At 33.0% G+C, this 26,272-nt stretch overlaps 1 protein-coding gene across 1 annotated transcript in view; it reads right to left on the bottom strand.

The window, feature by feature from the left end:
- EPHA6 (EPH receptor A6) overlaps positions 1-26,272 on the bottom strand; it is a 951,964-nt gene that overhangs the window by 309,218 nt on the left and 616,474 nt on the right.

The raw sequence follows: 26,272 nt of genomic DNA on the forward strand, positions 1-26,272 counted from the left end.
ATTTAGAACTATGAAAATCTTTCCCCATAAGCTACTTCTTAGAAAAGTCCTCAAGGATCATTTTTAAACTTTATGGTTTTACTTGTCACGCCTTTATATGCTATGAGAGACCACTTTGTCTAATTGAGGAATTAAATTTGCCATCTATACCCCAAATAATAAATTATTAAACATAAAGTACAAAGAAAAAAATGAGTTAACAGTAGCAATCTTTTAAACAGACAAACTGAAATTTATATTTATCTCTAGGTAATCTCAAGATTAGATGGTGATCTAATTGGAAGGTAAATACAAATTTATCCACCTTTATATAAATACAAGGAAATAAAAACAAAGTCTATAAAATCATTGATGGCAATAATCTGCTAAGGGCTGAAAGTAGGAACTTGCCAATAATAAGACTTTATAATTAGGGAGCTTAAAATTCATATTTTAGAGATAAAATTAGAAGAGAGAGTATTGTTTACGGTGGAAATTTATCGAACATTTGGATTTTTCAATCCTCCTCATATGCAAGAGGAGGATTTTCTACCTTTTACAGAAATTTCTGCAACAGGAGTTTCAGAGAAAAATTTTAAAGCAATGAAAAAAGGAATTCAGTTTTATCCTCAAAAAGAGAAAATAATGGATTCACAAGCTTACTCTTAGAATGACCACGCATAATAATTACATATTATCTTTATTCCTTCACCAAAACCTAGCTAAAAAGGAATTTCCTACTCAGTAAAGTTACAGAGAGTAAAGGTCACCTTTGACAGGCAGCTCTCAGCATTTCCATTGTTATATACATTTCTGAGGCTATATCCCTGGAATAAAAATTCTTCGTAGTAAATGTGCTTAACTTGTTGCTGAGCCTGAATCACTCACCACCAGTGTGGTGGCTGCTGCCTTGTCTTAAAGTTTGCCACTTGTGAGCATGCCAAAGAAAAGGGCTTGGAGCAAAGCAATCGTGATGGTTCCTTCTCACAGTTTATAGTAGCCCCCTCTCTTTTGCTATTTTCACGCTTTTGGGAAACCAAGTTGGGCTCTTACCCTTGAAAAGCACAGGAACCATTGTCCTGGAAATTTTGCTAATTGCCTTTCTCCTGACACATCAACTCCAATTTAGAATAGCTCTCACCACATAAAGATAGTTCTCTGCCAAAGAGCACCTCAAAGTAGTCTAGATCACTTTATTAATCCTGGCAGGCCGAATTTGAACATGCTTGCCTATGGTATGTGTGTAGCAGTTTCTCTGGAGCTTAAACTTACAAATGGAATTTCTGGCTATAGGATATGCACATCTTCCACTTTGCTAGGCAATTCATTTGGTTGGTCATGAAATTTTCTTAATATCTTTATCATCTTTGCTGAATCTATAGTAATATCTCTCTCTTCATTCTTAGTATTGCTTATTTTTATATTTTTTATTTCTTGATCAAGCTTTCCAGTAGTTTAAAACAAATTTTGTCTTTGTTGATTTCTTTATTGTTTCTCTGTTTTCTATTACATGAACTATCTGCTTTGAGTATAAATTATTTTATTTCTTCTTAATACTTTCCTTGGGTTATTTCTGTTATTTTTATACTTTCTTAAGTTCCATTCCTAATTCGTTAATAATCAGCATGTCTATTCAAATATATAATTGTCTACAAATTTCACTGTAAATGCTGCACTAATTATACTCCATAAATTGTCATATGTTGTATTATTATTATTCAGTCCTAAGTATTTACTAATTTTCTAAGAATATTTTTAAAATGCTTTATGGCAGATCCATGGGTGAATACTCCATGTGGATTATCACCTGCACATTTCTTTGGGTCAAGGTTGTCAGGAAGTAAATAAAGCACATAAAGGGATGCTCCAAATCTGTAACCCCATGGGTCACAAAGCACAGTAAGCTGAGGCATGCTCATTGGCTGAGAGTATTGGAAGTCTTGTGCACTAACGTTTGTTGACTGAAAGTGAAAGAGTTTATTGCACTATCACTACTTGAAAGAATACAGATAACTTCACCAATAATTAGAAAAACAGTTAAGAATGATGTATTTTAATATATTGTTATGTATATCCATTTCTTAAAATAAAAATATATGATTTCTATTTTTTTTTTTTGCATGGGCAGGCACCGGGAATCGAACCTGGGTCTCCATCATGGCAGTCAAGAATTCTGCCTGTTGAGCCACCATGGCCTGCTCTTTTATGCATAGTTTTTAAGAAAAAATGGATGAGAGTCAAATTATGTGAACACAGGGCATTATCAAACAGGATATGCATATATTGCTTTAATGAGATGTGGACCTTCACTTATGGTACTTCCAACTGGAAGATCCTGGAACTTATACTCAGGCATAGCTCCTGCTCAGCTACCAAGAATCAAGACTTTTCTTGATTATATTTTAATATAAATTTCTTTAAATACATAATTAAAATATATATTTTCTTGATTAAAGAATATATAAAATCAAGAATATATTAAAATATTATATTTTTCTATAAGTATAGGGATCTAAAAATATATCAGTGATCAAAGGTAATGACTATGATTTATACATTACTTTAAATTCACAAAGTGTTTTCACATGCATCTTTTATGTAATCCTTGTAATAATCTTGTGAAGCAAGAAGAACTGGTAATATGAAATGGAAAAGCAAAGCATCAAACTTATCTGGAAGGGCAAGGGGCCTTGAATAGCCAAAATCATCTTGAAAATGAAGTTGGAGGATGCACATTTCCTGACATCAAAACTTATTACAAAACTACATTGGCCAAATAGCATGGTACTGGCATGAGAATAGCCTTAAAGACCAATGGAATAAAAATGAGTGTTCAAAAATAGATTTTTGACAATACTGCCAAGACCACTCAATTGGGAAAAAGACTCTTTCAACAAATGGTGCTGGGAGAACTGTATATCCATATGCAAAAGAATGAAGGAGTACCCCTATCTCACACTGTATATAAAAATTAACTCCTTATGGATTAAGAACCTATATATCAGGACAAAGACTATAAAACTTTTGGAAGAAAAAGTAGGAAAACATCTTCAGGAATTTGTGTTAGGCAATGTTCTTTTTAGACTTTATACCCAAAGCACTGGCCACAGAAGAATAAAATTGATAGATGAGCACATCAAAATTAAAAATTTTTGTGCATCAAAAAACTTTATCATAAAAGTGAAAGACAACCTACTGAATGGGAGAAAATATTTGGAAATCATGTATCTGATACAGTTTTAATATCCAGAATATATAAAGAAATCCTAGAACTCAATAATAAAAAAGACAAATCAATTAAAAATTGGGCAAAAGACTTGAATAAACATTTCTCCAATGAGGAAATACAAATGGCTAAAGAGCACATGAAATGATGCCCAACATCATTTGCTGATAGGAAAATGCAAATCAAAACCACATTGAGATACTATTTCATACCTGTTAGAATGGCCACCATTAAAAAACAAAATTACAAATGTTGGAGAGGATGTGGAAAATTAAGAACACTCATTCATGGCTGGTGAGAATATAAAATAATGCAGCCGCTGTGGAAGACAGTTTGGTGATTCCTCAGAAAGCCAAGTATAGAATTACCCTAAGAACCTAAAATCCCTCTCCTAGGGATATACCCAAAAGTACTGAAAGCAGGGACTTGAACAGATATTTTCCCACTAATGTTCATAGCAGCATTATTCACAATTGCCAAAAGATGGAAACAACTCAACCCAAGTGTCCACCATCTGATAAATAGATAAACCAAAATGGGGTATCTACTATAATGAAATATTATTCTGCAATGAAAAGAAATGAAGTTCTGGTTCATGTGATAACATGGATGAACCTCAGAGAAATTATGTTGAGTGAAATAAGCCAGACACAAAAGGGCAAATATTGTATGACATCACTGATTTGAAACAATTAGAATGAATAAACTCATAGGGTCAGAATCTAGAATATAGGTTGAGAGGGGCTGGGTTGGGATAGGGAAAGGGGAATTTATACTTAACTTGTACATTGTAAAGTTTTGAAAATGAATAGTGGTAATAGTAGCACAACATTGTGAGTGTAAATAACAGCATTGATTTATATATGTGAATGTGAGTATAAGGGGAAATTTTAACATATCTATGAACACTGCTTTTATTTTTATTCTTATTTGATATTACACTATAAAGAGATATAACATGTATTACATGGGGTTTACAACTTACTCCATTCAGTATGGAACACAAAATATTTCAGGGTTGGAATTCATATTTGGTTGAGAAATTCCAGGAGATTTAGAAGTTAAAACTATCAGGAATGGGTGTGACTGGTATTAAGAACTAACACCCTACTACCTTAATCATTATGGTCTTTGGCCGTGGTCTAATTAAGCAAAGTGTAAAGCTCGTGTTCGACTGCCTAGAAAACTGAAGCTACAGATTGCTTAAATAAAAACAATTTTAACAATGGGTATTAATGGTTTTAGTAGGAATCTTTTAAGTCCTTGTTTGTCTCTTCTCTCTATTTTTGCGTCTGTCTTTCTGACTCTGACTCTCTGTCACACACACACACACACACACACTCTCTCACACTCACATTGATCAAATGATACATGACAGAAGGCGACAGAAATGTCTCCACAAAATTCCTTTCAAAAATAAACAAAGTAAAACCACATCTAGGGGGGTGTGAGGGTAGTTCAGTGGTAGAATTCTCGCCTGCCATGACGGAGACCCAGGTTCGATTCCCGGCCCATGCACTTCCCCCAAAACCAAACACACAAAAATTCAACAAATGGTGGTGCAATAACAGGATATTCACATGGAAAAAGAATGAAATGTGACCCTGCATAGAGTTTTCAAAAACAATAACAACAGAAAAGCCCACATCTAATGAATATAACCTCTATCTGCAGAAGGATATTTTCCTGGTCAAATCAAGAACTACCTGGCTTAGAAACACTAAGTGTTGATGATTGTGAAATATATATATTTTTGCCTAAATAATGGTAGTAACAAATCTGACAGCATTCTTCTTAATGAAAGAAAAATATTTCACATGACCTTAGGAAAAAGAAAGCTTGTATTTGGTAGATGTTCAATAATTACTGCCCTAAAGAAGGGAGACTCTGAATCTTGTGGATTTTATTTTACTGACACTACAAGAAAGAGTTCTACCTGGGACAGGGCTTCACTATTATGCCCTGGCTCAAATAATCTTTCAGATTTTTCATATATCTACTCTGACAATGAAATTATCTAGTCACTCAGGTGAATTCTCAGGTACTGAAGAAGCAAATATCAATATACTTGTCCTTGAAAAGGACAGTTTCCCTAAAATTAATACATGGACATTTTTGTCTCTTTGGGATTTAATTAGAATTAGTAAATTCCTGAGGGAGTACCAATTCTGAATTACTTTAGTTCCAAGATTTGTACAGTCAGGCCCCAGAATGAACATGTAAGCCTAGGAACTGAAGTTATAACACATATGAGAAATAGAAAATGCCATAAAAGAGCATATATTTCTTACAGTCATTCACTTCCATTCATGTATCAGTTGTCTTGGTTAATCCCATATAACAACTAACTCCTTTTCAGAGTTCTTTAAAGAAAGTCTTATTCTACCCTAACCAAACCATATGGACTACAGAATGGTTATTCCTAAGTAGACTTAATTACCTTCCTGAAATTTAAAATCAATAGATTTTTAATATGTGGAAAACATCCCTACTAAAGATTGAACTATTAATAAACCATTTATTTCTGCTAATCATTATTGTCTACTTAGAAATTCCTAGAGAATTAACTGAAAAGAATTAGACATATAAAATTAGTCATTTACATGGCAATTATCAATTGAAATTACATTTTAAAGTATTGCATTCATCATAGCAACAAAAACCCTACAATATTTAAGTGTAAGACAAAAAATATTCAAGACCTATTTGAATAAAGTCATAACATTTTTACTGCAGGAATAAAAAAGGAAACCTTTTATTTATTTTTATTGTCTTATTGCTATGGCTATGGATATTGAAAAGTAACTGATAAGGCTGGAACCCTTATCTTGCTTCTTTCTTTAATGGAATGGCTTCTAATGTGCCCTGCTAAATATAATTGTGTGTGCTTTAGTGTTTGGATGGATATCTAGTTGAAGACTTTTCTTCCACTGATTTTCTTTATATTTTGCTTTTAAAAAGTGAAAAATACATTAACCATTCAACATAAGGTATAATAGTGCAGCTCTGACAACATAACAGTGGGAAAACTAGACTACTTAAACTGCTACTCCAATGTAGGAGGTTAAAATGGATTAACTTCCAGCTCACAATGATTCTCACAATGACCAGATTTAAGTGAAACTCACCAGCATGGGAGATTGGCTGATGGCACACAGTAATGACTGTCCTAGATATAAAGGAAAGCTAGAATTATTAGATTTCTTCTCTCTGGAATTTGAAACCACATGATAAAAAGAGTGAAACTGCACTGAAGTTGTAGAATTTCAACTTCTCTGGCTCCTACCTTCCCAAGGCTGTTGTGTTCTGCATTTTGAAGTCTTTAAATAAAACTGAGATTTGGGTTCTGTTTCTGGCAACCAAGAAAGTTTCTTTTTCCCACATTTATTGAAATTCAGAAAAAGAAATTTCTAACTTAGGGAGAGAAGAGGTTAACAAGTTAGTTGATAGGGTGATCTGAAATGTTTTCCTTAGATAAAAATTGGCCACTGCTATAAAAAATTGAAAAATATGCATAAGTCATAAAAATGTAAAGTAGATAGATATTCTAAGTACGCAACTACTTTTTGGCTGCATTTCTGGAGAAGTATCATTTTGTATACATGGCTATAATTTACTACAATCAACTCTTGATTATCTGCTATAATCCAAAATATGAGACAACCCCAAATCACTCTGCAATGCAATTATGACATTTTTCATAGCTCCCTTACAGTATATTTACCTAAAATGAAAATTAAATGCATCCCCTGAACATTAAATGTTGAGGATTAGTAAAGGTGTCACAAAAGTACACCTGAAGGTAGAGGACTAGTCATCTGTAATTAAACATTCATAATTTATTTTCAAAAAGTATATAACTTACCTGTATGTAATTAGCTGCTTGAAATAGTATTTAAATGTACTGCTAAGGGAAATGGCCAAATTATTAGAGTGTGACCTTTAGAACTTTCTCTTGCTGTGATGAGACGAATAGAGTTCTAGTTGTAGTCAGTTTCTCAATAAGAAGTGGGAAAGTTATACCAATATCAAAGGTTCAGGATTTTTTTTAGGAAAAGGAAAATAATACAAATTCTGGCAGATGTATAATTACAGCATTCTTTCTTTTAGGAGTCATTATGAATAGATGGCACATCTCTAAATGGGAAATGATACGCTTGAGGTATTCTACAGGTAGTCCCATAGATGCTGTGAGAGGTCACTGTTTGCTTTTGTATGTGTTCTTTTTGTCTAATTCACCTTTATATTCCCCACTGTTTAATACAGTGCACCAATCACTGTATTGCCAGCTTTCATGATATATTGCCCAATTGACTGAATGAAGAAATTAATGAATTAATTACTAAGTTTAGTTTTAAAATTTCTAAATAATGTTACAGCAATTTAAAATGAATTTACATAAAATGACAAGTCAGGTAAAATATGAGAAAATTCTTTATGTTGTTGTTGTTTTGTTTATAATACTTCCATAATTGAAATGCAATAATGTAATGTAACTAAAGTCTGATTGTTCTCTTAAGAATATTGTGAAGAACAGCCAAAATTTTGCTTGCCCCAAAATATTTTACAAAACAGTATGTTTAAAAAACAATGAGATTTCTGCTGATATATCTTTTTACACGTATTTCTATTTATTCAGTATTAACTTTTCTATCTGTCTTCTTGTAAATTACCATTGTATTGGTGGGATTTAGATCAAGCTTGCTCTTCCATTCTCTGTGTGCTGGTTTGAAGTTTTTACATACCCCAGAAAAGCCCATGTTCTTTTTCTTTTTTAAATATTTTTATTGAGAATCTTCACACACATTTATTCCATACATGGTATACAATCAATGGCTCACAATATCATCTCATAGTTGTGTATTCATCACCATGATCATTTTTTAGAACATCTGCATTACTCTAGTATTTCCACCTATCTGATTTATTTTATACTTTGTCCCCCTAATTATTTATTTATTTTTAATCCATATTTTTAAACTCATCTGTCCATACCCTGAATAAAAGGAGCATCAGACACAAGGTTTTCACAATCATACGATCACATTGTAAACATTATATCTTTCTACAATCATCTTCAAGAATCAAGGCTACTGGAATACAGCTCAACAGTTTAAGGTACTTTCCTTCAGCCACTCCAATACACCATAAACTAAAAAGAGATATTTATATAATGTATAAGAATAACCTCCAGGTTAACCTTTCAACTCTGTTTGATATCTCTCAGCCACTGAAACTTTTTGTCTCATTTCTCTCTTCCTCCTTTTAGTCAAGAAGGCTTTCTCAATCCCTTGATGCCAGATCTCAACTCACCCTAGGATTTCTGTCCCAGGTTGCCAGGGAGACCCTGTATACTGATATACCTTAGTCCCATCCAGATCAGCTTCATTCATATTTCTACTCAAAGTCTGATCACTTTTTTCAACTTTTTAAACAGTTTCTGTATGGAGAACTGCTGACTTTCACAGCTTCAGAACTCTAACTCTGAGTCTCATGTGTCACATAAATACCTGAAGTTTCTGAGAATGACCATGTTATATACAAACTTCTCAGTATCTCAGAATTTAGTATTATCTTGAATATATGTTACTGCTATAAAAACTTACAATCTAAGACCCATTACCAGAGGACCCAATCTGATAACCCATGCTCTTGGCATTAGTTCACCAAGTTTTTATATTATCATTAGGTGATATGATTGAGGCATGATAATATTTGTTTTTTTGTTCTTGATATTTTGTTCAACATACAGTCCTTAAGTTTCCTTCACTAAGTTGCATGCCTTACAACTTCATTCCTTCTTGGCACCACCCAGTAGTCTGTTGTACGTATACACCGTTTTCCTTTCATTCTTCAGTCGTACCCTTAGGCCACCTCCATTCATTGTGGTTTGGGAACACTGCTGCCATATCCTCATTGTGCAAATTGCAAATGTACATTCCTGTCCCTACACTCAGTTCCTCCAGGTATATACTGAGCAACAGGTTTCAGGATCATAGGCCATGTTCTTTTGATCCATTTCTTTAGGTGCAGACCTGTTGTGGGTGGGGCCTTTGATTAATTTGTTTCAATTAAGATGTGAACCGCCCAATTCAAGGTGAGTCTTGATCCTTTACTAGAGGCCTTCATGAGAGGATAAAAGGCATAAATAAGACAAAAGAACATATAGAGAGAAACACCTAGAGAAGTTTGGAGATATTTTAGAGAAAAAGCCCCGGAAATTCTAAGAGAGGATCAACAGAAGCTCAAAGAGGAGGCCACTGAAACTAGGAGCTAAAAGCAATGAAACCTGAGTGCGAAGGACCAGCAGACACCAGCCAAGAGACTTGTTATCTGACAAGATAACAATGCCAGTGGCCTTTCTTCAGAGTCCAGGTATTATCCTATTGCTGCCTTAATTTGGACATTTTCACGGCCTAAGAACTGTGAATTTATAAATTAATAAATCCTCATTGTAAAAGCCAACCCATTTCTAGTATATTGCATTTGGGCAAGTTTAACAAACCGAAACACTCTATTACTCTAAAAATATTTATAATGGTGTTCAAGTAAAAACAAAATGCTTAAAGCTTGACACTTGTCCCTGAAGAAAGTTATCTTAATTCCAAAATTCCTTAATGATGTTTCTTAAAAATATTTCATAGACAAACAGCAACTCTGAATTTGTCATTCAGTCTTAAAGTTTTGATGGCTTATCAGAATTTTAAAGTCATGCGTAATTTTGGTAATAAGAATAATAACATATAGATAGAAAAAATGAGGAAATACAAATAGCAGAGGTAAAAAAATTTAAAGATTTTATATTTACTGGATTCATGACGGTGGTTACTTTTTATGTAAAAGGGGAAAAATGAAAAGGAAATACAAATACTTGAGGCAAAAAAATTTAAAGATTTAATATTTACTGGATTGATGAGGGTAGTTACTTTTTTATGTAAAAGGGGAAAATGAAAAAGAAGAATCATAATCATTATTAGAATATCTGAAGATTACAATTAGTTTAAACCACACATTTTTAGAAAAGCTTATAATTCCTTCTGATGTCAGTAGTGTAGACCAAGAATTAAAACAGTTATATATTGTAATGTCTTAAAAGTCAGATTAAAATGAATTTCATTATGAAATTGGCATAAGTTAGCAATACATGCCACTGAGAGAAAAAACACTAAATATCTTTGGAAACATAGACACATGTATGCTGATTTCTTCAAATATAAAAGTTATTCCATATGTCACCCTGAACACTTTCAAAGTTAAAGCCTTAGAACAGCATGACAGAATGGTGTGGCAATGTTGGGGATAGAATCATGCACCGCACAAAAGGCATGCTCAGGCCTCAGTTGCTGGTCCTATGGGAGTTTGTAAATAGGGCCTTTGCAAATGTTATTTGTTAAGGTGTGAACAAAACTGAATGAGGGTGGCCCTTCATACAATATGGCTACAGTCCTTGTAAGCAAAGGAAACTGGACACAGGAAGAGCAGCTGCTGGAAACAGCCAGAAGCTGCAGGTCAATGGCAACTGGAACAGAAAAAAGAAGATGCCACCAAATGCATTGCCTTGTGGTGTAAAAGCTAAGGAAACCCCAAAATTGCCAGCCAAGCAGAAGATAGCAAGAAACAAGGCTTCTAGCCTGTAAAGCTGTGAGCCAATAAATTCTTGATAAGCCTACCCATTGCATGGTATTTGCTTTAGCAGTCAGGAAACTAAACAGACAGAAAACTAGAAAGGCAATGTTTCCACATGCACAGGCCTTTGAATAATTCTACTTAATGTTGGAATGTGGACTTTTTAAAAATAAATACAAGGGATGTGTTTTTATAAAAGAAAAATATGTACCAGTCAAAATTTTTCATAGTGATAACTGGTTTATATAATAGATAAAATAAATAAAAGACAGCAGAGAGCAAATCTTTGAAAATGAAATATCCAGAGGGTAAATGCTGGTGGACTGGCCTCGAGACATTGACTGTTTATTGCTAGATTTTTTTGGACAGAATCAAAGTGAATAATAAGGTTAGATAGGTAAAATTTAACGAGAGCAGGAATGACAGTAAAACATCAGGAAAGGTTTTATAGATGTCTCCACTGTAAAAACAGTACCCATTGGTGAAGAATGTCAGGTTAAATCTTAACATTTGTCCAAATCATTCACAAAGTGAGATAAGAGCTACTTCTTGAATTGAAATGAAGTCAGAAATTCCTTTAAATATACAAGCATGAGTACTTCTTAGCTTCATTTCAAGCAGAAAGAAAACACTCTCTGAAGATTTATTTTTCATTTGTTTTTTATTTAAATTTATTTTTCTAAAAATTTTATATAAAATTTATATACATTTTATTTAAATACATATTGTCACCATGGGGGGATTTTATTTATTTATTTTTATTTGTTTAAGACTCTTAATTGCTATCCATGATAGATATCTTAGTTTTTCACATCTAAAACAAATATATCTGTTAATACTGATCTTCAAAGATAGAAATCATAATTTAAGTTTCAAGAAATGCAGTCCAGTCTCTCCAATATCAGATTTTAAAACCTTCCTTATATGTGATGTTGTCTTGATTTTAAAAGCACACTGTTATGATCTAAATACCCCAATATGTTTAGCTAAAGGTCTAACACAATTATTGATTTTGAATCTCCTCAGAGTACTGGTAATATGAAAATTGGCATCAAATGAATACCTCAAAATTCAAGAGATATAATAAAATAAATGTAGGTTTACAAAAGGAAACTGAGTGATACCTCATCCCTGAGAGATAATTAGTGAAATAACAGTAATAAACTAATTAGTAACTGCCAGTTCCCCACAGACCACTACCACCAATAACAAAAAAAGCTTCCTGCAGTTCCAATATGGTATTTGAAACCAAAGACACTTAAATATGTAAATGACTGTGGACAGTTTTAAAGGCAGCTCAGACCTTACAATTCAAGCCATTGTCAGGTCATTTTCCAGAAACATTATTGTTATCTGTGTTACTATCAAGCATCAAACATATTTATCTACTCATATATATAAAGTTGTTTTTAAATAAAATTGAAAGAAAGAAAATGACCTATAAAAAAACAATAAGTTAAATTTACGGTAAAAAGAAAGATGCACCTACCAAAGTGCAAAGGTCTCTGTTCTTCAGGAATGGTCACAAATGCTGTCCACTTGGGACATGGGAGTGCTGGCAATGGATTCATTTTCCTTGGATGTGTAGAAAATATTTTATTTTAATTTATTTGGATAATTTGATTGACCTGTGTAATTATATTTTATTTGTTTTCAATACATTGGTATAACCCAATGTACTATCCAGATTCCAAGAACTGGAAAAACATTGTGGATGTGCTAGAATACCCTTGATCACTTTTTTCTCTTCCTTTTTCTTCTTTTGCTTTATTTTTATGCATTAACTTTGTTTTTTGTTTTGTTTTTTTTTTACATGGGGCAGGCACCGGGAATTGAACCCGGGTCCTCTGGCATGGCAGGGGCAGGCAATGCATTAACTTTGTTTTTTTGCAAAAATGTTTCTGGACAAAATTATTTAAATAGGCAGAAGTTTTCATTATTTCATGCATATTCAAAATTAATAAATTTGTTCTGGCCCAGTACTGAAAAATACTGATTTTTAAACTAGTTCAAATTAAGAGCAAGGCAAGTAAGGTAATATTATAGAAACATAAAATTGATTAGTATGGCAAATTAAAGATGGTTGCAAATTCTTTTACAATCTTCCCATGGAGGAGTTGCAGCTATGTCCTGTGCCTGAAGGCCATGAGAGCCATATTGGAGGAGTTTTAGAGAGATGGAGGGATGGGTGAAGGGAGGAAGATAATCAGAGAGAGTGAAGGAGGGAGAAAGATGCCCAGCCAGCCTGTAGGTGTTTCTATCAACCTAGCTGAGCTGGATACCAGAAAATGTTAAGGAGAAATGTATTCTCTGTGCCCTGTTCAAATGTCTAACTCATAGATTCATGAGACATAGTAAGTTTAAATTGTTATTTGAAGCCACTAAATTTTAAGGTAATTTGTTATATAGCAATAGATAATAGGAACAGGTAGGCTGAGAATTAGTTGTCATCTTGTAGTCCTTTTTTGTTTTTTTTTTTTTTTGGTGCACGGTCTGGGAAACGAACCCTCGTAGTCCTAAATTTTAATTGAAATAGTTAATTGAGCCTATTTTTTTGACACTAGATTAGCTGGTCGTATTTTGAAGAGCATGTCATATCACAGAAAGGCTAATCAACTTTCAAACCCAAATTATCTGCTATTTTGGAAGGAATGATTTTTTAGGCTGACATGACAGGTTCAATTAGTCAAAACAGATTAATTTCAAATATAAACAGAACATAGCATAGTTGATTTTAAAAAATATTAGCACAATACTGTTTGCTACGTTTTAAATGCTAGGAAACCCTAATACATGGAAAATCCTCAAAGTTACTCTATGAGGTAGTTCTTACAGATGTCAAGATTAGGCGACAGAAAAGTCAAGTTGCCTAATATGTCATTGTCCGAGGTCACCCAATATGTTACTGGTAGAGCTGACATTTGAATTTAGAGAATCTAGCTGTAAATTCTGTGCTGTTATTTACTACACGATTTAACCTCCAACATTTTATGCTGCAGTACAGGCAAATATCACTAAGAACTTCTGCATATTAAACACACTTGATTTTATATGCCTGTTTTTTTAAAAAAACATACCGTTAGACACAAATGTAAAGAAAAAAGATAACATAAAATTGATATATCAGAAATAATTCACAAAGGATAAGAACCTCTGAAATTCAAAGTGGCTATTCTAACAAAGTTTCAAATAGATTGTTTTGTTACCATTTCAGACTGTAAGAGTCCTCATCAGCTGCTGCTGGTGGGCTTTAGACACTATAATCACTTTTAAAATTATACTTTTAACCGTGTAAGGCAAGAGGTTCATTGGAAGAAAATTATTTTATAGAATAAAATTGTTTCTTCTATCAGAGCAACTAAATTATGTATCTAAGTTCATCTGTGAATCCAAATTAGTAAGAATGAGCCAAATTAATTTCCTTTCTTTTCACGTCCATCTTAGTGTTCCCATCACAGCTAGTTTAGGAGAACATCTTTGCTGTAGACCAAAGACTATGAGCTTCTCAATGTTTTAAACTGAGTTTCCCATTTCTGTTATAGCTTTCAACAAGATAATCTATATTTATTGAAAAATTAAGGGACCTTACAAATTAAAGTACTGGATCAAAATTCAGAGAAATAAGGTCATCCTTCTGATTTGTGACTCACAAGACAGGTGAACTTAAGCATGCCTTGATATTATCGAGTCACAGCACACTCATAAAAAATGAAGAAAAAAAAAACTGGCTCCATTTGCGTCACAGTATTGTGACGGGTCAAATAAGAATGCAAGTGACAATGATTTCTAAACTGGAACATCCTCTTCAAATGTAAGATAGAATGATTACTGTCGCTGTTGCTGATGTTATTGAATAAATGCCCATGTAGTTAGGGGAAATATCTGTCACTTAGAGGAATACATGATATTTTAATAATGAGCTATATTCAGAAACAGTGTAAGAGAATTACATTGGTTATTTAGGACATTAATAACTCAGAACCACAGAACTCTCATTCTTTAATTTTATGTCAAGAAATTTAGTAAGCTAAATAAGCCAAATCCCCAGGGGTCTGGGATCTTAAGTGACTAGGAGTGCAGATGAGATCTATGTATAATAATAATACCAACATCCAGAGATTTCTCCAGATGATAGATTCTCCTTCAGAGTCAGTTACCTGGTCCTCAAGTCAGTTATGTGCACCTATGTGCATGACTAGTTGACTAATTGCTCATAACCCCTCGTTGGTGCAATAGCAACGTTCTGAAATTTAAGAGTAAAAAACAGTGATTCAAAATAGTTCTTGAGTATTACACATTTCAGGAACTAAGAGGGACTAGACACTTGACAACTACTTTCTTTTATTTGTCATGTTAGAGATGAAAAGCAATGAAATCCTTCTCTATGGTGCTAACCAACAATTAAACTCAATCTTCAAAAGGACTCTTTTTAAAATATACAATTATTAAAACATTCTAAATAGAAATGTTTTGGTACATAATTCAATACCTAGGTGTAACATTACCTAGAAGCTGTGGCTAGCAGTACTAGTACCAGCTATATACATTTAAGTACAATCAAATTAGGACAGAAGGACTTCTTCCATCCATCTGCTGTGGTTTACTCATGAAATCACAAGAATCAAGGGACATATGGAAATGATGATTGCATTGACTGCCATCTTTAAATGTCCTTGTGTGAAATGGAAGGATCAAATACAGGTTCTGGGAGCAATTTGCCTTTGCCAACTGAAACCTAGCCAAAGACAATTAATTTCTATTGCATTCAACCGTGAAGAACTGCCGAGTACCGCCTCAGCTAAGATTTTATATTTGCTCATTACAGTCTTATGATTTTACTTCATTGAAGGTTTAAAGAAGATCTAAATTAATTCCAGTGTTCTTACTTTTTTCAATCATTATGTGGAAATCCTGATATTTCTAACAGTAGTTAGTTTCTAATTAAAAGATACATATATATATATGCAGGAATATAAACCTGTATTTGTCTAAATATAGAAACTGAAACAACAACATTTAGAGAATAAAAATCTATGCAAACTAAAACAGTGTAAAAAATTTACAAGAAAGTTAAAAACTAATGAAAAACAATTTTTCAATGAGCAGTACTCTTATATCAATCAAACTATTTTCTAGTTTTCTGTTGCTATACTTAAGTAAATACACAGATATCCTTTACTGTTTTTTTTTTTCTAAAAAGATCAGATCACTGTGACTTCTACAAGGTCACTGCAAATACATGATACTAAAATACAGCCAAATTCTGTAGCAACATAAATGTTTTTATGAGCAGCAGGTGTATTTTTTGAAAGACTGTAAAGCTATTAACTGCTCAGTAAGGAGTACATAATAATAGGTTGTTAACTCAGCTTCCCTTACAAGAGTTCTGAGGAAGGACATTTTGAAACCATTAAGACAAATGTATTTTAAAAACAATCCAATATAAATGCTTTATGAAAAGAGGTTCATTTAAACTTTATCCTATTAAAGTAACGAATCCAGTCTTCTTGATTTGAATATGCCGATCTAAAAGAATTATTTACTTACTCTGAATAAATATGAAAATATAATTTTGAAATTAAATATGTTCCAGTTATGCTAATTGTTTAAAAATTAATTGTAACTAAATTCTGTTTGCAAGTTTCAGGATTTGAGGCTTACTATAACAGAATTCTGTAAACTTGGCATAGGTGTGTGCTAACAAGAGTTTAATGAGCCTACTGCAATGAATGAATGATCTTCTGGGATATTTTAGTTATAGTAACATTTTAGTGGCTCATCTTGGCAAGATTCTTTGTGATTTTACTTTGCAAAGTCTCCTTTTGGTATTTGATGCAAAGTTAGAGAGACTTCTGTTTTATCAGTTTGTTGGAACAATTTTCTTCCATAGTTACCACACTCCTTGTCGTTTCAAATTTTTTTAAATTAAAAAATGAAGGTGTAAAAATGTTTCCTGTTATAGGCTACTTGTGACCCATACGGTACTATATAACACCTAATGAGCTGTACCCACCTTTTTTTTTTTTTTTTATCAGTTTAAGACCATTATAGCTAATTATTCAATTTATATATGTAATACTATGTAATTTTTAAAAAAGTAATAAATATTAACATGGCACAATTTTGCTTTCTGTTTCCTTAAAGCTTCTGCTTCAAATTCATGATTCAGTGAAATAAAGTAAACTATTCATCAGAGTGGCAGTTATTTGATGAAAAATATTGGAGTGATTTACGTAGATCTCAATGTTACTTTTCCCTAACTCTCATTCTGAAAGTAAAGAATAAAGTATTTAGAGGAATAAAGAACACATACACCATTTTAAAAGAGTATTTTTCATACTATGAAAATATAAATGAGCTAAAATTAATAAACTAAAAGTGTTTATAATTTCCTCATTTGGCAATAATACAGTTTAATTTAAAACGGCATTTCCCAGAGTTTTCCATAGAGCACTTTTTCCCAGGGAATATATGTTATAATGATAAAAAAAAAAAGTAGGTTTTGATCTTCTGGGAGGCAGACTCAAAATGATGTTGGATATTTATGGAAGAAAACATTTGTGTAGATAAAAGGAGAGAAGGAGCAAACATAGGCAAGGAAAACTTTTAGAACACAATGCAATTCTAATCTCTGCGAATACAGAGGAGAGAAATAAAGAAACAGGGTTCGGTGGAAAAATGCCTCAAATGGCATTGCAGCTCTGAGAATGTCCTAACCAATCTTTCAGCATCCCATTAGAGAAGTCCTTAATTAAGCCAAAAAAAGGTCTGGCTCTAGTTCCTCGACTGGGGGCACAGGGAGAATGAAGTTTTGATGTGAACACTGGTGGATCTTTACGGGAGATCTGATCAGTGCATCTTATGGCTGCCATAATGATCAAGTAAGTCTGGAAAATACTAGAATAAATAAAGTTAGGTAGGTTACTTTGCTTAAGGTTTTCCCTGAGCATTTAATATGCAGATGTGATTTGTGAAACTCCAGAGACAGAAAACATATGCTGCATATTCCACATTGATTTGACCTTGCACCACTATGTTGGTAAAAGAGCTATTGAGACTAGCTCTACAGTGCACACTGTGGGAAACTTTAATTTAAGATATGTTCAGTTTATATAAATTTGGAGATATTAAGAGAAGCATGGGCAATATTGTAATACTGTTTCCTGTCTCAGTGGCATTACTCATTTGGATGTATCTCTGTTCCTTCTCTATTTAGTCCCCTGTTTCTTTCACAGAGGTAATTATTGTCTTGAGTTTTGTGTTTATCATATCCTACTAAAAATGAAGTGTTACCACATATGCATGCATGCATAAATAATGTATTGTTTAGTTTTGAAGTTTTTGAGATTTCCCAAAATATTTTTATAGAGTATGTAGTCTTCTGGGACTATATTATGTTTTTGCGTTTACTATCTTGTGGCATTGCCTGCAAGATTTTTAAGGGTATATTCATAACAGAGAAATTGTTAAGTTGCATAACGGAGAAATTGTGAAAATGTAAAAATTATAAAATTATTTTCCAAAATGACTTTTACCAATTTACACACATTCTAGCAATGCAAGTGTTCCTATTGCTCCACATACTCTTAATTCTTACAAATATCAGATTTCTTAATTTTTGCCAATCTAATGTTTGTAAAATATTATTTCATTGTGGTCTTAATTGATATTTCTCTTATTACTAATGAAGTTGTTTATCTTATAAATGTTGGCATTTTTCTATTGGGTTGTTCTTTTTCTTGTTGTTTTACAGAACTTTTTTTGTGTATTTTTGATACTAGTCTGCTGGTTGTATGCATTGCAAATATCTTCTTTCAGTTTGTGGGTTTCCCTTTTCAAAAACGAAACAAGGTCTTTTGATGGAAAGAACTTTTAGTTAAAGTTATCAATTTGTCTTTTATGGCATGCATGTCCTTTAAGAAATCTTTTCCTTACTCAAGATAAGAAAGATATAATTCCAAACCATATTCTTCTAAACATTTTAAAGTTCTTTGCATCATAATTATGTGTGTAGTAACATATGGACTTAATGTTTATCTATACTATGAGGTAGGGATTCTGTTTCTTTTCTCCCTTCCCAAAATAGATTATCCAGTATCATGTAGTGAATAGGCTATACTTTCCTTAATAGTCTGCAACGCCATCTACGTTATATATTTAAGTTCTATATACTTGTAGGTCTGTTTCTGAGCTCTGTGTTTTGAGATATTGGTCAAGTTATCTCATTTTGCAGCAATATCATTCCACCTATTTACAGTACTTTATAGTAACTGTTTATATCTGGCACCTGTTCTGTGACTTATTTTCTTCAGCAGTGTCTTGATCATTCATGACCCTTCGTTTTTTCTTTTCCATATTAATTTTAGAAATAATTTGCCAATTTACACAAAAAGTTCTGGAATTTTTATTAGAATTGCATCATATCAATATATCACTTGGTAGAAAAACAATCTCTTTATGATAGTCTCTCTTCTTATCTGTGAATATTGACTCACCATTAACTTTACCCTTCTTTAATTTTTTTTTTTTTTTTTTTAACATGCACAGGCACTGGAAATTGAACCCAGGTCTCCAGCATGGCAGGCGAGAACTCTGCCACTGTGCCACCGTGGCCTGCCCGAAATGTCTTTTTAAAAGTTTTATAACTTCTGCATATACTGAAAACTATATATCTGGGGAAAATGTCCTATGTGGATAGTCATATCTTCTGGAATAGTATAAATATTATTTACAGTCATAGGATATTCTTTACTTTTTAAAGTATAATTTCAGTGGCTAAGTCCTACAATATTTAGTAAAAGAAATGATAATTGACATTTTAATTCTTGATTTAGGAAAATCATTTAATTATTTCCTTATTAAGAAAGATATTTGCCCTATTTTAATTACATTAAGGAAGATATTTTATGATCCTCATTTTCTAAAAATTATACTCAGGAATGTATATTTATCATTATATACCTATCAGTATAATAAAAATGTATTATTTATCAAATGCTTTTTCTGCATCTTTTGAAATGATTATTTGAATTTTCTCCTTTGATCTGCTAACATGGTTAATTATACTTATAAATTATCTACTGTCAAAACCCCTATACATTTCTGAAATAAATCCAACATGATCATTTTTGTCTTCTTTTTATAGTCTGATGAATTAGTTGGCTAACACTTAGTTTAGGATTTTGTATCGATGATTATTAGTGAGATTTTTCTATAATTATTTTTTCCTTTGTTGTTCAATTATGGGTAGGTGATTAGTCTGTCCTCATAGGATAAATTTCAGAAAATTTCCTGCTTTTTCTCTTCTCAGGGAATGTTTTATATGATTGGAATGATGTATTTCTTGAAAGTTTGGGAGAATGACTTGTAAAACCCTCTAAGCCAGGAGCTTGTAATTTCTGATCAATTTTTACCTACTGCTTCAATTTCTTCAATAGTTAAATAACTATTCAAGATGACTAACTATTTTTCTTCTTTGGTCATATTTAGTAAATATTTTAATGAAACTTTTGTCTGTTTTTTCATTGTTTAAAATATATTTGCATAAGGGTGGCCTTGGTAAACCCTTAATATATTTTCTATCTGTACCATATCTGTTATTATGTTCCTGCTCTTATTTTTTTTTCTTTTTTTCTTTTGGCATGGGCAGGCTCCAGGAATCAAACCCGGGTCTCTGGCACAGGTCTCATCTGGCTCAATGAGAATTCCGCCACTGAGCCATCGTTGCACCATCCTGCTATTATTTTTATTAATATTTAGTTTGTTGTTTCTTTTCTTTTCATCAGGCTCACTAAAGGTTTATATAATTGACTAGTCTTTTCTACTTTTAGCTTTGATGATATTCTGTATTGTAACTTTATTTTTTATTTTCTTATTACTGCTCTTATAATTATTTCCTTCCTTCTACTTTCTCTGGATGTATTTTTTTTTTATTCTTTGAACATTATAAGTAGCTCACTAATTTTTGGACTTTTTATTTACTAATGTGAGCATTTACATTATACATTTCAATTTAAGATTTGCTTACACTGCATTGCACACTTTTTATCATTCAAATTGCAAGAATTTTAATCATCATTCAAATTGCAAGAATTTTAATCATCATTCAAATGGCAAGAATTTTGGCTTCTTTCTATGACTTCTTTTTTGATCCACACACACTATTTATATCTACTATTTGAGTTCTCTATCATAAGTTATATTATTATTTTATACAGGCAAAATTTGTTTAGATTTATGTACGTGTCTATAGTTGTATTTTGTCATGTCTTGCTTTTTATACTATCCTTCTGGAATCATTTTCCTTGCTACTTAAGTTTATTCTTCAGGAATTTTTGATGGTAGGTCTTTTAGTGAGAAACACTTCAGCTTTCCTTGGGCATCTTGGAAACATAGACTCAGTTCCCCTCCTTGCTGTTGGCTTAAGACCCTGCTCCTGACAGTAGAGCCATCAATGAAATCTGTTCTCAATGAAAGCCCATCATACCAGATTGACAACTGTGTTTTTTCTCAAAGCTCAGACATTTTTTTTTTTGGATGAGGAAAGGCAAGTCCTTGAAATTCTCTCTTAGCCTTTGTGAGACCAAAATTGTCATCAAGTATACCTTGTCTGCATATTTTTTAAAGGAGAGCCTTTTAGAACACCTAGTCTGACATCATTCTAGAAGCAAGTAAGCCATTTTCTACCATGACTACATGAAACAGTCCCTTTTTTCACAGTAAAGAAATAATTTAGGAGAAAAGAACTTTGAAGCTTATGAGCAACAAATCATTAATTAATTAATATAATTTCTTATTCCCCAATATTTATTTATTTATTTATTTTTATTTTTATTTTTTTTTATTAACGGAAAGAAAAGAAAAAAAAAAGAAATTAACACAACAGTTAGAAATCATACCATTCTACATATGCACTCAGTAATTCTTAACATCATCACATAGATGCATGATCATTGTTTCTTAGTACATTTGCATCGGTTTAGAGGAACTAGCAACACAACGGAAAAAGATATAAAATGTTAATATAAAGAAAAGAAATAAGAGTAGTAGTAATAGTAAAAAACAACAACAACAAACAAACCAACAAGCAAACAAAAACAAAAAAAACCCCTATAGCTCAGATGCAGCTTCATTCAGTATTTTAACATGATTACTTTACAATTAGGTATTATTGTGCTGTCCATTTTTGAGCTTTTGTATCTAGTCCTGTTGCACAGTCTGTATCCCTTCAGCTTCAATTACCCATTGTCTTACCCTGTTTCTAACTCCTGCTGAACTCTGTTACCAATGACATATTTCAAGTTTATTCTCGAATGTCCGTTCACATCAGTGGGACCATACAGTATTTGTCCTTTAGTTTTTGGCTGGATTCACTCAGCATAATATTCTCTAGGTCCATCCATGTTATTACATGGTTCATAAGTTTATCTTGTCTTAAAGCTGCATAATATTCCATCGTATGTATATACCACAGTTTGTTTAGCCACTCTTCTGTTGATGGAGATTTTGGCTGTTTCCATCTCTTTGCAATTGTAAATAACGCTGCTATAAACATTGGTGTGCAAATGTCCGTTTGTGTCTTTGCCCTTAGGTCCTTTGAGTAGATACCTAGCAATGGTATTGCTGGGTCGTATGGCAATTCTATATTCAGCTTTTTGAGGAACCGCCAAACTGCCTTCCACAGTGGTTGCACCCTTTGACATTCCCACCAACAGTGGATAAGTGTGCCTCTTTCTCCGCATCCTCTCCAGCACTTGTCATTTTCTGTTTTGTTGATAATGGCCATTCTGGTGGGTGTGAGATGATATCTCATTGTGGTTTTGATTTGCATTTCTCTAATGGCCAGGGACATTGAGCATCTCTTCATGTGCCTCTTGGCCATCCGTATTTCTTCTTCTGGTAGGTGTCTGTTTAAGTCTTTTTCCCATTTTGTAATTGGGTTGGCTGTCTTTTTGTTGTTGAGTTGAATAATCTCTTTATAAATTCTGGATACTAGACCTTTATCTGATATGTCGTTTCCAAATATTGTCTCCCATTGTGTAGGCTGTCTTTCTACTTTCTTGATGAAGTTCTCTGATGCACAAAAGTGTTTAATTTTGAGGAGCTCCCATTTATTTATTTCCTTCTTCAGTGTTCTTGCTTTAGGTTTAAGGTCCATAAAACCACCTCCAGTTGTAAGATCCATAAGATATCTCCCAACATTTTCCTCTATCTGTTTTATGGTCTTAGACCTAATGTTTAGATCTTTGATCCATTTTGAGTTAACTTTTGTATAGGGTGTGAGAGATGGGTCTTTTTTCATTCTTTTGCATATGGATATCCAGTTCTCTAGGCACCATTTATTGAAGAGACTGCTCTGTCCCAGGTGAGTTGGCTTGACTGCCTTATCAAAGATCAAATGTCCATAGATGAGAGGGTCTATATCTGAGCACTCTATTCGATTCCATTGGTCGATATATCTATCTTTATGCCAATACCATGCTGTTTTGACCACTGTGGCTTCATAATATGCCTTAAAGTCAGGCAGGGCGAGACCTCCAGCTTCGTTTTTTTTCTTCAAGATGTTTTTAGCAATTCGGGGCACCCTGCCCTTCCAGATAAATTTGCTTATTGGTTTTTCTATTTCTGAAAAATAAGTTGTTGGGATTTTTATTGGTATTGCATTGAATCTGTAAATCAATTTAGGTAGGATTGACATCTTAACTATATTTAGTCTTCCAATCCATGAACACGGTATGCCCTTTCATCTATTTAGGTCTTCTGTGATTTCTTTTAACAGTTTTTTGTAGTTTTCTTTATATAGGTTTTTTGTCTCTTTGGTTAAATTTCTTCCTAGGTATTTTATTCTTTTAGTTGCGATTGTAAATGGGATTCGTTTCTTGATTTCCGCCTCAGCTTGTTCATTACTAGTGTATAGAAAAGCTACAGACTTTTGAATGTTGATCTTGTAGCCTGCTACTTTGCTGTACTCATTTATTAGCTCTAGTAATTTTGTTGTGGATTTTTCTGGGTTTTCTACATATAGTATCATATCGTCTGCAAACAGTGATAGTTTTACTTCTTCCTTTCCAATTTTGATGCCTTGTATTTCTTTTTCTTGCCTAATTGCTCTGGCTAGAACTTCCAACACAATGTTGAATAATAGTGGTGATAGTGGACATCCTTGTCTTGTTCCTGATCTTAGGGGGAAAGTTTTCAATTTTTCCCCATTGAGGATGATATTAGCTGTGGGTTTTTCATATATTCCCTCTATCATTTTAAGGAAGTTCCCTTGTATTCCTATCTTTTGAAGTGTTTTCAGCAGGAAAGGATGTTGAATCTTGTTAAATGCCTTCTCTGCATCAATTGAGATGATCATGTGATTTTTCTGCTTTGATTTGTTGATATGGTGTATTACATTAATTGATTTTCTTATGTTGAACCATCCTTGCATACCTGGGATGAATCCTACTTGGTCATGATGTATAATTCTTTTAATGTGTTGTTGGATACGATTTGCTAGAATTTTATTGAGGATTTTTGCATCTGTATTCATTAGAGAGATTGGTCTGTAGTTTTCTTTTTTTGTAATATCTTTGCTTGGTTTTGGTATGAGGGTGATGTTGGCGTCATAGAATGAATTAGGTAGTTTTCCCTCCACTTCGATTATGTTGAAGAGTTTGAGGAGAGTAGGTACTAATTCTTTCTGGAATGTTTGATAGAATTCACATGTGAAGCCGTCTGGTCCTGGACTTTTCTTTTTAGGGAGCTTTTGAATAACTAATTCAATCTCTTTACTTGTGATTGGTTTGTTGAGGTCATCTATTTCTTCTTGAGTCAAAGTTGGTTGTTCATGTCTTTCCAGGAACCTGTCCATTTCATCTAAATTGTTGTATTTATTAGCGTAAAGTTGTTCATAGTATCCTGTTATTACCTCCTTTATTTCTGTGAGGTCAGTAGTTATGTCTCCTCTTTCATTTCTAATCTTATTTATTTGCATCCTCTCTCTTCTTCTTTTTGCCAATCTTGCTAAGGGCCCATCAATCTTGTTGATTTTCTCATAGAACCAACTTCTGGTCTTATTGATTTTCTCTATTGTTTTCATGTTTTCAATTTCATTTATTTCTGCTCTAATCTTTGTTATTCCTTTCCTTTTGCTTGCTTTGGGATTAGTTTGCTGTTCTTTCTCCAGTTCTTCCAAGTGGACAGTTAATTCCTGCATTTTTGCCTTTTCTTCTTTTCTGATATAGGCATTTAGGGCAATAAATTTCCCTCTTAGCACTGCCTTTGCTGCGTCCCATAAGTTTTGATATGTTGTGTCTTCATTTTCATTTGCCTCTAGGTATTTACTAATTTCTCTTGCAATTTCTTCTTTGACCCACTTGTTGTTTAAGAGTGTGTTGTTGAGCCTCCATGTATTTATGAATTTTCTGGCCCTCCGCCTATTATTGATTTCCAACTTCATTCCTTTATGATCCGAGAAAGTGTTGTGTATGATTTCAATATTTTTAAATTTGTTAAGACTTGCTTTGTGACCCAGCATATGGTCTGTCTTTGAGAATGATCCATGAGCACTTGAAAAAAAGGTGTATCCTGCTGTTGTGGGATGTAATGTCCTATAAATGTCTGTTAAGTCAAGTTCATTTATAGTAATATTCAGGTTCTCTATTTCTTTATTGATCCTCTGTGTAGATGTTCTGTCCATTGATGAGAGTGGTGAATTGAAGTCTCCAACTATTATGGTATATGTGTCTATTTCCCTCTTCAGTGTTTGCAGTGTATTCCTCACGTATTTTGGGGCATTCTGGTTCGGTGCGTAAATATTTGTGATTGTTATGTCTTCTTGCTTAATTGTTCCTTTTAATAGTATATAGTGTCCTTCTTTGTCTCTTTTAACTGTTTTACATTTGAAGTCTAATTTGTTGGATATTAGTATAGCCACTCCTGCTCTTTTCTGGTTGTTGTTTGCATGAAATATCTTTTCCCAACCTTTCACTTTCAACCTATATTTATCTTTGGGTCTAAGATGTGTTTCCTGTAGACAGCATATAGAAGGATCCTGTTTTTTAATCCATTCTGCCAGTCTATGTCTTTTAATTGGGGAATTCAGTCCATTGACATTTAGAGTTATTACTGTTTGGATAATATTTTCCTCTACCATTTTGCCTTTTGTATTATATATATCATATCTGACTTTCCTTCTTTCTACACTCTTCTCCATACCTTTCTCTTCTGTCTTTTCGGTTCTGACTCTAGTGCTCCCTTTAGTATTTCTTGCAGAGCTGGTCTCTTGGTCACAAATTCTCTCGGTGACTTTTTGTCTGAGAATGTTTTAATTTCTCCCTCATTTTTGAAGGACAATTTTGCTGGATATAGGAGTCTTGGCTGGCAGTTTTTCTCTTTTAGTAACTTAAATATATCATCCCACTGTCTTCTAGCTTCCATGGTTTCTGCTGAGAAATC

Source organism: Tamandua tetradactyla, chromosome 10 (genome assembly GCF_023851605.1).
Source record: "Tamandua tetradactyla isolate mTamTet1 chromosome 10, mTamTet1.pri, whole genome shotgun sequence".
NCBI lineage: Eukaryota > Metazoa > Chordata > Mammalia > Pilosa > Myrmecophagidae > Tamandua > Tamandua tetradactyla.